At 51.2% G+C, this 12,200-nt stretch overlaps 1 non-coding gene across 1 annotated transcript; it reads right to left on the bottom strand.

Annotated features, from left to right (window-relative positions):
• Nucleotides 1-11,346: 11,346 nt before the first annotated feature.
• TRNAC-GCA (transfer RNA cysteine (anticodon GCA)) lies at nucleotides 11,347-11,418 on the bottom strand. Its single transcript has one exon. It is a non-coding gene; the product is annotated as a tRNA-Cys (tRNA).
• Between the last annotated feature and the right edge of the window lie 782 nt (nucleotides 11,419-12,200).

The raw sequence follows: 12,200 nt of genomic DNA, 5'->3' as shown, positions 1-12,200 counted from the left end.
GCAGGTGCAGTCTTTAACTGTCTAGTTCAAAGGCGTGCACTTCAGGTTAGTCCGGAATTTAGCCGCAGATCCTCTGCTTGGCCAACACGAATGCTCCTCGATGAATGCCAGTTCTACTACGTGTACTACGTGTATGTACGTTAATAACGTGTACGTGCACTGATGTATGTGTGTGTGTGTGCGTGTGCGTCAGCGCGTGCACTTGTGTAATATACAATGGGGCGTGTGTTGGGCAGACCATATTTGTAGTGGTATTCATTACAAAAGCTTGAAATTAGTTGCATAAGCGCTCAGCGGGTCTGTTTTGTTACTACGCAGCGGTGTTTTCAATAGCCTATCAGTTCATGGGGCTGTTTTGTTTATTACACAGCGTCTTTCAATGGCCTATCAGTTCACGCAGTTGGACGAGCACAAGTCAGGATCGAAATTGGACCGAATACAATACTGTGAAGGCATAATGTAAACAGGATTGACAGGACACCATGCAACGACATCTGCGACCTCTCGTTGCCTGTCGCCGAGAAGGACCGGCAAGCAGCGTCACGGAATGCCTCCGCCGACCTGAACCGCAGGACAGCCGTCCCGATCGGCGACGCTGAGTCGTCGGACCGTCCGGGCGCCGGCACCCCCGTACCGCCCCCGCCTGGCTGAGCCGCGATAAGGACGCTGCCTGCGTGTGAGCAGACGGCGCTTGGGTGCGTACACGGTGCCGGCCTGCTGGCTCGCGGCAAGCCGGTTCGGCCGCGGAGACCACACCGAGCTGGGCATGCACCGGTTCGACACCGGCCGGCCCAGCGAGAGGACTGGCGACAAGCAGTCGAGCGGTGACACAGTCTACGGAGCCAGGAACGCCAGGAACCAGCTGCTGGTGTTCAGCGCACCGCCAACGCTGACTGTGCTCCTGGAGCGGCTCGAGGTGGGGCAGCTTCGGCCCGCGTTAGGTCAACCGGCACGTGTAGAGAGACTAGACCTGGCGCCGTTCTGTTCCTTCATCTGTCAAGGTCGACCAGATATGCCCCAGTCAGCTGCGTGAGCCGAACTCATGGTTCTTTGTGGCGGAGAGCAGCGGCCGGCTTGAACAAAGGACGTTTTACGGCCTTGGTGCACGTACGCCACCGCTGCGAATGGCTCACCGTCAGTCCCGTCTTACTCCCCGGCCTCGTCGGCCGTGCGCACCAACTGGCCTGCGCCCGCGTCACTCCCGTCCGACAAGTCACCACCCTGGAGCAGGGTCAGGAGCGGAAGCAGAAGCAGGATCAGGAGCAGATGTACGAGCAGGAGCGAGAGCCGGTGCTGGAGCCAGAGTCAGAGTCAGAGCCAGACCCAGAGCCAGAGCCAGAGCCAGAGCCAGAGCCAGAGTCAGTGTCAGAGCCAGAGCCGGTCCCGGGAGCAATCCGGTGACCCCATGTAAACGGGCGCATGTAAAATATGTCACGCATGTAAAATATGCTGCTTAGTGCTTCATAGCCAGGTGTAGATGTTGTCTTACAAGCTTTTCAAGTTTTACAACTTCTCTATTAATTCGAGGCGCTAATTTTTGTCGCCAATTTATGTTACTTGTGTGGGGTTTCGTTCTAAATTGTTCATCGGTCCTTCTTGGTACTAACTACGTGTGACTGCATATTGCTCAGAAATATTCCGATCTTGTGTTGAGATGAGTACACCTATTGACAACATAACACTGAAGACAAAAATACAGCATTGTCATGAATTATCATCCACTTTTGTACCGCCAGATATTTTTGCAAGTACGCATTACGTCTGCTCCTTTAAAAGGAGAATGGGACGAGTTAAGTGGATTTGTAACAAGCAGGCGAGTTGTTGTTACCTGCAATTTGAAAACGTTTAGTTGTCGCGAAGTAGCGCACAGCACCAGTGTTAAACTGTCATTTCATAACAGCGAAGTCGTTCGAGCAACAATTATGTGATGATCGCTGAACAAACAATCCGATTTTTAGGGCGCTTCAACAAACACTTCCCGTTCACATGGTACGCATCGCAAAAAACTTTCACTTGTTAGGGCCAAAAAAAATGTGCGGTATGATTTCCTCTCTAGGAGTCAAATAAACAGAATGCAGGTGAAAACATCAGTTGTGTTGCTGCGATGCCTTATTTAGGAAGAAAATGAAAAAATGTAACGTTCTTTTATCCGAGCATGGGTAATCTATCAGTCAGATGAATAGCGGATGGTCACACAAGGTAGGCAATATTGACAGACAAACATCAGCTGGGTACTCAAGTCACTCCCGTCACCGGCTCTGGAGGCGTCCCGGAGCGGACTAACGTCCCGGGACGGACTCAGCGTCCCGGGACGGACTCGGCGTCCCGGGATGGACTCGGCATCCCGGAGTGGGCTGGATGTTCCGGGACGAACTCGGTGGTCCCGGGACGGACTCGGCGTCCCAGGACGGACTCGACGTCCCGGGACAGACTCGGCGTCCCGGGACAGACTCGGCCGTCCCGGGACGGACTCGGCGTCCCGGGGACAGACTCGGTGTCCCAGGACGGACCCGGCGTCCCGGGACGGGACTCGGCGTTCCGACACGCATCGCTGACGGGTCGCGCAATCCCAGCCACCACGGACGTCCCAACACCGGACGGTCGCTCCCACCTCCGGTGCAGCTGTTCCCCATGCTGCCGAGTCTGCGGCTCCCGCCGTGCATAGTGCACAGCGCGCATCGCTGTCCGTCAGAAACGACAGGCCCGTTCCGGACGGGCGGGCCGTGGGCCGGCTCGCTCGACTGGGCGCCGGCGTCGACACGGTCCCGCGGGCACCGCGGATTAGCGGGACCGCCGCGACCCTGACGCTCCTGCCGAAGGGACCGGTGGCCCGCGCCTGCGCCGCCGGAGCTGCCTCTGTCAGCGTCCATAGGCTGGACGGGAGCCGGCGGCCCGACACTGCTGCCGGCAGCTGGTTGATGTGGATTGGAAACTGCCTACACGGTTACTGAAGCCAGGCCAACATGTACCGCTTGACCTCTGTTATATACCAGAATACAGCATTCGACGACGTTTTGTTTACTTTGCTTATGTCAATTATTACGAAAGGCATGAGATTACTCCGGCCAAAAGAAACTTACCGAAATCGGCATTACACTGTCACATACCAGTCACTGCAGTGACGCACATCAGCGGCAATGGCGGCCGCAGCCGCGCGCCAAATGAAACCACGCTGCTTGAGGTAGCCAGTAGGTGGTCTTGACCATAGCGCAACCACCACGTGACGTCACATAAAGTGCTGGTTGATCTGGAGATCTGGAGATCAAATTGGAGTTCGGAGCGCGAGCATTAGCCGATCGTATGATCATGGTCAAAGTGTGATCTTAAGCCAGCGAAGGTCGTCAAACGTTACAATGAGAATATCAGTGGTTTGCAAATGGCTATTGTTGAAGGGGTGGGTAGTCAGGTATTTTTCAGCGCATGTGTTTTTCTAGGCATGGAAGCATGTGGCAAAGTGCCTTGCCTTAAGCGCGGTGGATGCAGCGCAATTTTGATATCAAACGCGTTGCTAGCACGCGTAGAAACTCACCCGATTGCTCGGTGCCTGGTGATTGCACAGAGCAGTACTAGCGATGAATGCCTTTGGGCGTCCTTAACTCATTGCACAATGTGTAGGTAAGGTGTAGGTAAGGTGGTAGGTAAACTCGTGTATCTTTGGGGCGCACAAAGAGCGTCGAGCTCGGTGGTCTTAAGCCATTTTCGCTCATACGGGACGAGCAAGGCGTTAAGAAATGGACATAGACAACAGCTTGGGCACTTGAAAAAGTTCTTAGCATTCTTTTATCGCGCCGATTCCATGTTTTTTGACCATAACATCGGGCAGGCGGCAGGAGCATCCGACTTTTTTGGGTGGGGAGGTAGCAGGCTTAAAATATTGTTAACTGCCTCAAGATGCTTGTCAAACAAATCCTGGTCACAAAAGTGGCTTAATCGTGCGCATATAAATGTGATGGGAGCATATTTCGCCTCTCTTTAATGCCATCTGACCTCATTTCGATCTTTTGATCTCAATCAAGGGAAAGAAAACGTCAAGCCATGGAATAAAAAAGTCCTGTGTTCCAAACAGACCTTCACGTTGCATCGCTACTCAGTCACGTATCTACCATGAGCATGCATTTTATATCGTCACGCATCGAAGTGAGCCGGTGCACGCGAGGTAAACCAAACATATATTTTTTATCGTGATGAGCAAGGAGTCCAATAAGATTTCTCCCGCAGAACCGGTAACTTCAAATAGAAACTCTGGGCTTTCCAGACCAATTTCGAGAAAACCGGTTTTACCAATAAAATCGGAAGCGCATGATCTAACAACGAGTGAAAAGTACAAAAGGTCGCTTGCTCCCTTAAGAATTGTTGACGCATAGGTGGGTTTTCACCTCCTGCAGAAGCTACTGCAGATCCCTGTCGCCGCCTATAATGCTTGCAAGGATCCTAGGAACCGATGCACGCCTTTCAGCAACGTCATTTAAAAATACTTTTGAACACCGCTCAACACCACTATAAAATAAACGGTCGCCGTCGCCTTCCCACTGACCGAATTGGTGACTTAGCCATCGCCTAGTGCCGCTCCGAGAAAGCTAGAATACCAGCCAAAGGAGTTCAGATACCAGATCTAAGAATTGTGTGTCGCTGTTGACGAACTGCACGGCATTCCCACAATCATTTGTGACTGGGATAGACAATAGTGTTGAAGCCATGTCTACCCTCCCATTATCGCTGGCACCACCCGAGACCAGGCATGACGCGACCATCTCATGCCTCGAATAGACCACGTTCTGACGCATGACGGCCAACTAGTGCACAGGTTCTGGTTCGGGTTCTGGTGTTTTCTACGGGCGTCAGTGTGTGTGTGTGTGTATGTGTGTGTGTGTGTGTGTGTGTGTGTGGTGTGTGTGTGTGTGTGTGTGTGTGTGTGTGTGTGTGTGTGTGTGTGTGTGTGTGTGTGTGTGCGTGTGTGTGTGTGTGTGTGTGTGTGTGTGTGTGTGTGTGTGTGTGTGTGTGTGTGTGTGTGTGTGTGTGTGTGTGTGTGTGTGTGTGTGTGTGTGTGTGTGTGTGTGTGTGTGTGTGTGTTGTGTGTGTGTGTGTGTGTGTGTGTGTGTGTGTGTGTGTATCCGGGCGAATGTCTGTGCCGGTGTCTGCTGACGAAGGCATGAACGACCTGAAGTCGTACCATGACCTGCTACACTACCGGACGGAGTCCGGGCAGCGTTGGCCGTCATGCACCTCCGCTTGGCGTAAGTGAGGCCCGAAGCAGTCGTGTTCTGTCCGGCTTCGGGTGACACCGGCGATAAAGAAGAAAACAGCCGTGGCTCAGCTGCTGTCGTCGATGCCGGTAGCGAATTATTTTGGAGATGCTACACCAATTGTCAACTTGACACGAGACTTTCTGGATTTGGTAGATAAGGCCACTTGGCTAGGATTGCAGCTTATTCAGACCGAAGTAGCCGGTGGCGAAAGAAGCCAACTGATGAATGAGAAACCAGCGGCGGCTATCGCTTTTAGTGTGTATTTTAGCGGTGAATAAAAGTCACAAATGATTTACCGGATAAAGATGCGTCAATGTTGACATCATCGCAGGCATTGCGTTCGCTCAGGGGGACTAACTAAAGTTGTTTCTGCAGGAGGTGGAAGCGCACCGCTATAAGCTCAACACTTTTAGCACGCGTGCGCCAAAGGTACTTGGATGTGTAACAGCGGGCAGTGCGTGCTCATAATAATTCTTTGATGGAATAATGATACAACGTAAAGGCCCGTTTAACACATATAGCTTTGTTTCACATGTCCTAACATTTTTATTATTACTTTTGTTCTCTTGCTCGAGATGGAACGGAGAACAGAAAGGTCAAAGTAAAGTCGGAAAGTATTAAAAAGAGTAACACACTATCGAGCCGCATTAACCGCCAGGATTTGTTTCACAACGACGCAGTTTCAAATCTTGGAACTTCTAAGCATAACTAAACTCCCACCCCTTTATTTTTAGCCCGTTTCACTCAAGTGACCCACCATCTAGATGCTATGGTCAAAAATGTGGAGTCTACATGGCAAGAGAGGGCTAGGGGCTTTTTGTCAAGCGTTCAAGTCGATGTTAACGTCCATTTTTTAAAAGTCATACTGGCCCCATCAGAGCGGAAATATCTTAAAACTACCGATTTTAAAGATCTTTTGCACCGTTTTAACATAACTAAATATTGACATGTCTGGCACTACGAACTTGCTTGGGTCTGGAGAACGCCACTAGCGCTGAACACTCGTTTAAGTTTACGTTCAAACGTAAAAAAAAAGTTTTACTCTTGGACATCCTGGAGTAGGTATGCCAGCACCCACAAACTTAGTTGGGGAAAGGACCTTAGTCCCCTTGTCCCGCCAAACCTTGTCTCTTAACTCCCGCAGGTTCTGCCCCCTTGTGAACGCTGGGCGTTGGTAAAAGTTTCAGGAGTAATAAGGAGACCCTCTCTGTGCTGAATCGAAAATGATGGAATACCATCCAAAACCGGTTCGATCAACCAAACAAACGGGTCTGCATCTATCTCTACTGCACGAGGAACTGGCAGAACACGTTTTCCTCGATCTGAAGGTAATTTTTCTGGACGAACCACGGTCGCAGCCAAGGAAAAGGGGAACAAGGGGGCTATAGCCCGCCCTCCGGTCAGATAAGAGCGCAGTTTTTCACCGCGGCACTGCCGAATATACTTCCAGACTTTGGTGAACAGGAAAACTATCTTGATTTAAACCTTACAGGCTCAACATGTCGCTGCCCATGACAATGGGCAGCGACATGTGGAGCCCAACAGGTGCACTTAATAACAGCAAACGTTTGCATGCTTTCTTTGCTGCGCTCCCTGTGAAACATTCACATGGACACATGATCACATTCACATTGCTTTGGTCGCCCCTCCACAGTTGGATTCATGCCTCTAGCTGCCCTTATTGCCGAGATAGGCACAAGCAATAAACACAGTTTGAAAATGAGCACGTCCATCTTACAAGCTCATGTTTGCGTGCCAGGTGCCACGTGCGACCGCTCAGCCGGGACCAGGCAATTGTCCGTTTGATTTCCTATCAAAGCGTGCCATTCTGAACCGCTCTGACCTGCCGTTGTCAAGATACCGGTCCGGTATCGCGACCAAACGGACTGTGGACGTCAACAACGGGGAAATTCCTCTTGCCAGCTCGTGCGCTCGGACACGTGGCAAGTGTGACATCAGTCATTGCACCACGCCATTGCCCGTTCGATAGATTTAACTGTGTCATTTCCGAGCCGCGCCAAGCCGCCGTCGCTAAGATACGGTTCCGGGATGGCGTGTATTGCCGGCTGGCAAACGATCCATCCAAATTGCCGTTGCCCGTGTTACGTCGATGGCAATTTGGCAAAGGGCGAAGATCGGCGTGAGCTGTCCGACGCCGTGAATGATGTTTGCAAGGCTGCACGATGCACCGAAGAACTCGAGTGTCAAAACTTCAGGTAGCGAATGTTAGCGCAACTGCACCAGTGTCCAGTCCACCTCACGTGTCGGCAATTCATGGAATGGAATCTGCCGGCTGCCTGCCATGTCTAATCTGCCGGCTGCAGTCGGCAGATTCCATTAGAGCCGCGAGCCGTTCGGACGCCGCACTGTCTAACCACATTCCTCTATTTGATGTTGATTCAAGAGCGGCGTGGTGCGAACAACCATGAATGAAACAGTGGGAAATGCGCGCAGTGACGAGACTGTTCACACCGACATGGTGACGGTTCAGACGCCCGTGCGTTGTCTTCGGCGTCGCGTTGCGAAATCCCGACATTGCCAACTTGTCCGATGATTCACGGCGCAACCAAGCGTCGCACGTGAGTGCAGAGGCGCGGCACAAAAAGTGAAAAACCGTGCAAGACAGGAAAATATACCTACTCTAGTGAAACCTCAGGACCGGTTACGTCTAATGATACCACTGGGAAGCGCCACTGCAGCACCCTCAAAACATAATATGGATATCACTTACGCGATTTTCGAGTCCAAATTACGCCGCCAACGTTTTATAACATCACGCACCTTTCCCGCAGTCGCGACCGCCTTTGTCATGACAACCGCCGTGCGCACCTTTACTGGTGCGAATAAAAGAGCGTTTGTGATTGGCCCAGCGAGCCTGTTAATACGAAGGCACAAAACAGGCGAGGCAATCACTTTAACCTCGAGTCTTTACACGTCATAACGGTGTGCCGCCGTTGGCATTCCCTGAGGCTACACCGGAGTTGCGGCCGCCTGGTCCTCTCCCAACGCCCGGACATCCAAACGCGCGGCTGCCAGCGGCCGGAGTAACCTGTGGGCTAGCCTGGGCAGGGCTGTCGCTGGATGGTGGCAGCAGTATGGAGTATGGAGGCCATGCAGTCACTGGATATTTCTCTCACTAATATCTCTTACTGATACTGGAAATCAGGCCGGGACAAAGAAGAAACCAGTTTCATTCGGCAAAAGGTAGGAGTAGAGCTATAAGGAGACAGATTTCATTTAGTCCAAAAGTAGTAAAGCATTGGAATGGGGTGAAACAAAAAGTTGTAGGAAGTCCCTATCTAGCAACATTCAAAAACCGTTTGCATAAGTTGTATCGGTCCAAAGATCTCATTTATCGCTTAATTGATGTGGGTCGGGGGATTAGTTTTGAGAGTGTGTACGGAACCTGAAGTAGGCCAGCCTTGATGGACCCTTGTTGCTCTTTGTTGGCCGGATATCTGCATGTCTACGTCTTTATCATGTTTCTAAATTAGTCCCTGCCATTCGAGGAACTTTGATCCATGTCTTTATAATGCTTCTAAATTAGTCCCTGCCATTCGAGGAGCTTTAACGCATCATAGCGTATTGAACGCGTCGCGAACTCACGCACGAACTGATCGAGACGAGCTCTTGAGTCATCTGCGATGACGGAAATTGAATGCTGCATTCTAGCACTGTTTCACTGCCAGTTTGTTCTCAATATGTCCTCCATATAATATATATAATATATAATATGTCCAATATGTAATATGTCCAATAATGTCAAATGTCCTCAATACCTGCGGTGTTCGCGCGAGGTCTAGGGATGTTCGTCGGCAGTTTCCCGGTGTCGAGGCTTGCTTGCGCATGCGCGCAGCATACCGAAGGCCGTTACATCACCGATTGAACCGCAGCTGAACGAAGTCGGTTCTAAGCGGCATTACACATATCAGGTGGTGCTGAACCCAGCTGCTGCGGTCCGGTCCTGTCCGGTCCTGTCCTGTCCTGAGGTCCTGTCTGGTCCTGAGGTGCAATGATTAAACTTTTGGTGTTTTCAATACGAGCCGGTGCACTCCCAGAGCCTTCAGGGAGTGTCGACATTCCTGCGCATCCAGGCAAATCCTGATGTTTTTTTTCTGCGCTGCCTGTCGAATGACTGTCGTGGGTCTCCACGACGTTCGTGCTGTGTTTAACGGCTATTAAGTTCATGTGCACGCTGCAAGAGCGTGCTCGAAAGGTAATCGCGAATCGTAAACATAGCAGTTCCACGACTCGTCTACAGTAAAGCTTGCTCGTATGCAGCGTTTGTACAACCGGCACACTTGAACTCCACGGGCAAACAGTGCCAAGTAACGTCTGCAGCCAGCAAACGCACACACAGACCGCCAGTACAAACAGTCAAACAGTCAAACAAAGCGAAAGCATACTCCTTTGACCCGGCTTGCACCAGGCTCCCAAAGGCAAACCGTTAACCAAAGGAGGAGACTGACACCGGCTCACCTCATGAACGGCCGGGCCGAACGCAATGTTCGAATGTTGACTGATAGCGCAGGGAAGCACGGCTTCGCCGCACGCAGCAAATTTCTGCCACCCCGTGGCAGCGCAGCGGCGGCGGACTTGAGCTCCGCCGCACGCTGCCGCGAGTCGGGAGCACGTGGGCACGGGCAACATGCACTGCGTTGCGTTCCAAGCCGTAGCTCGGCCGTTGTTACACATAGCGGATTGAAGCTCGAGGAAAATTGAAACTTGGTAGAGGCGTTCTTCATAGTCGCATCTAAGTTATCTTGTTTAAAGCTGTCATATTTTGAAGTCAAAGGAAAGGCATTCTGATTGCTCTTTTTATCGCTATTCTTGTTTTTTATCGCTGTTTGACGTGCCAATATTTCAATGTATAACATTGAAACAACGCACCGACAAGCCACGTGAATGAATCATCCGTTGACTCAGATGCCCAGTTTATATCATATATTCATATATTCACACACACACACACACACACACACACACACACACACACACACACACACACACACACACACACACACACACACACACACACACACACACACACACACACACACACACACACACACACACACACACACACACACACACACACACACACACACACACACACACACACACACACACACACACACACATATATATATATATATATATATATATATATATATATATATATATATTCCATGTCGAATCTAGTATCTTCTGAGGTTCGGTAATCTTCTAGTATAGTATCTTCTTTGATGTAGTCTTAGACGTCTAGTGTCTTCTTTCGTTCGGTTTCGTTCGGTTTGTGCGCGGCTTTGATGCTCCTCCATGTCCACTGGTAGCCGGCGCGGTAGCCGGAGACCCGCCCGGCGCTACGGTCCGCTTTTGACACGGCGTCGTCAGACTGTCTCGGCGGCGAAGACTGGCGCCCCTGCAGGCGGTTGCGTCATTATTTGCTCCGGCACTAGGAAGCAATGAGTGCTCCGTTATTGGCTGTTGAGGTCAACTGGTGACGTCAAGTCACTTAGACGAGTCTCATGTACACTCGGAAAATTTTCGCAGCCCGCCGCATATGTGGTGAACAGGAGTGGCGCAGCAGGTGAGGAGGGAGGCAGAACGGACAGGGGAGCCTGGACCCCGCCCCCTGCTCCTGCTGGCGGGCGGGGGTCCAGGTCCGGGGGCAAGAAACAGTATGGTAAAGCTATGCCAGAGGGAAGTCCAAATTCGACAGCAGTGGCGGGATCACGATACACTTTTTAGAAATGTGGACCTCGTCAAGAGAACTGAGGCTTCAAGTTTTTTAAAGAATTTGGCGCTATAGTCCAGGGATCGCATGAGAGGGAGTCGAAGGGTCTAGCGAAACTCGTCCTTTCTCCCGTCTGAAATGAGGCCATTGGGGAGCAGGTTCTGTATCGACCCCGACTCCAGTCGTGGCTCTGGTGTACGCATCGCGTCACGCAGAGGCATGGCAGGGAGGAAGCGGTGAGAGAGTGGAGACCGAACGATTAGGCAGTTAAGTCACGTGTCAAGCAGCCGCAAGTGCGCGACGTTTGGTCGCGGGGCACCAGGTGGTGGACGCGAATTAACCTCTCTAAAACGTCGGGCCGCCAGGGGGCACCCGGATTTGAACCGGGGACCTCTCGATCTGCAGTCGAATGCTCTACCACTGAGCTATACCCCCACGAAAATGACCGAGCTTGTGTACACGGCGAAATTGCCAATGTCATACGTTTTCACAACTGGTTCTTGCCACAAAAGCGGCCATGGAAAATTGCCGCATCACTCTACCGCCAGATGGCAGAGGACGAGCCGTTCAGCCCGATGTTACGGCGAAAATGTCAATCTCCCTTCCGCAACTTACAGACCTGACATAAATACTTCCACAGCGATAAACATCTCAATCCACGTAAAACGGCGGCCACCAGGGGCCGTCGAACTTAACCTACTCGATCCGCAGCAGGGGGGGGGGGGGGGCGGCGCAGTTGCCCCCGCTCCCTCTCCCCTTGCCTGCAGGCAGGAGACAAGAGTAAAAGTTTTACGTGAAACCGGGGGACATGATCTGCTGCAGGTAACACCGGCGGCGGGCACCGAGCGTGTGAGAACGACCATTTTCAAATAATGCTTCAGAAATTCTTTCGAAATAAATGCGTATCGTTCGAAGATTAGACTGGGACGTGTACTTCAACTGCAGAATGTAAAACGTTATCCTCCGAGCGGACTAAACGTTGCAGCGATACGAAACACAAAGGTTCTGCATTTACTTTTCCAGTTCCACCCCGACTAGACTAATTACAAGTCTGCGTTGCTGTCATTGCTAAACCATTATTGATATCAATACAAAAATAACACAGGCAAGCCAAGCGTACCAATTTTGTCGTGAAGCGTTCAAAGGTGCGTTTTTGAGACACATTATCATTTTGCAAATTTTGTCCTCGTTTTTCGTTTAATGCAAACGAAAGTCAA

Source organism: Pollicipes pollicipes, unplaced genomic scaffold (genome assembly GCF_011947565.3).
Source record: "Pollicipes pollicipes isolate AB1234 unplaced genomic scaffold, Ppol_2.1 Scaffold_3087;HRSCAF=3621_pilon_pilon_pilon, whole genome shotgun sequence".
In the NCBI taxonomy this organism is placed as follows: domain Eukaryota; kingdom Metazoa; phylum Arthropoda; class Thecostraca; order Pollicipedomorpha; family Pollicipedidae; genus Pollicipes; species Pollicipes pollicipes.
This window is presented reverse-complemented; position numbering and strand designations above follow the sequence as displayed.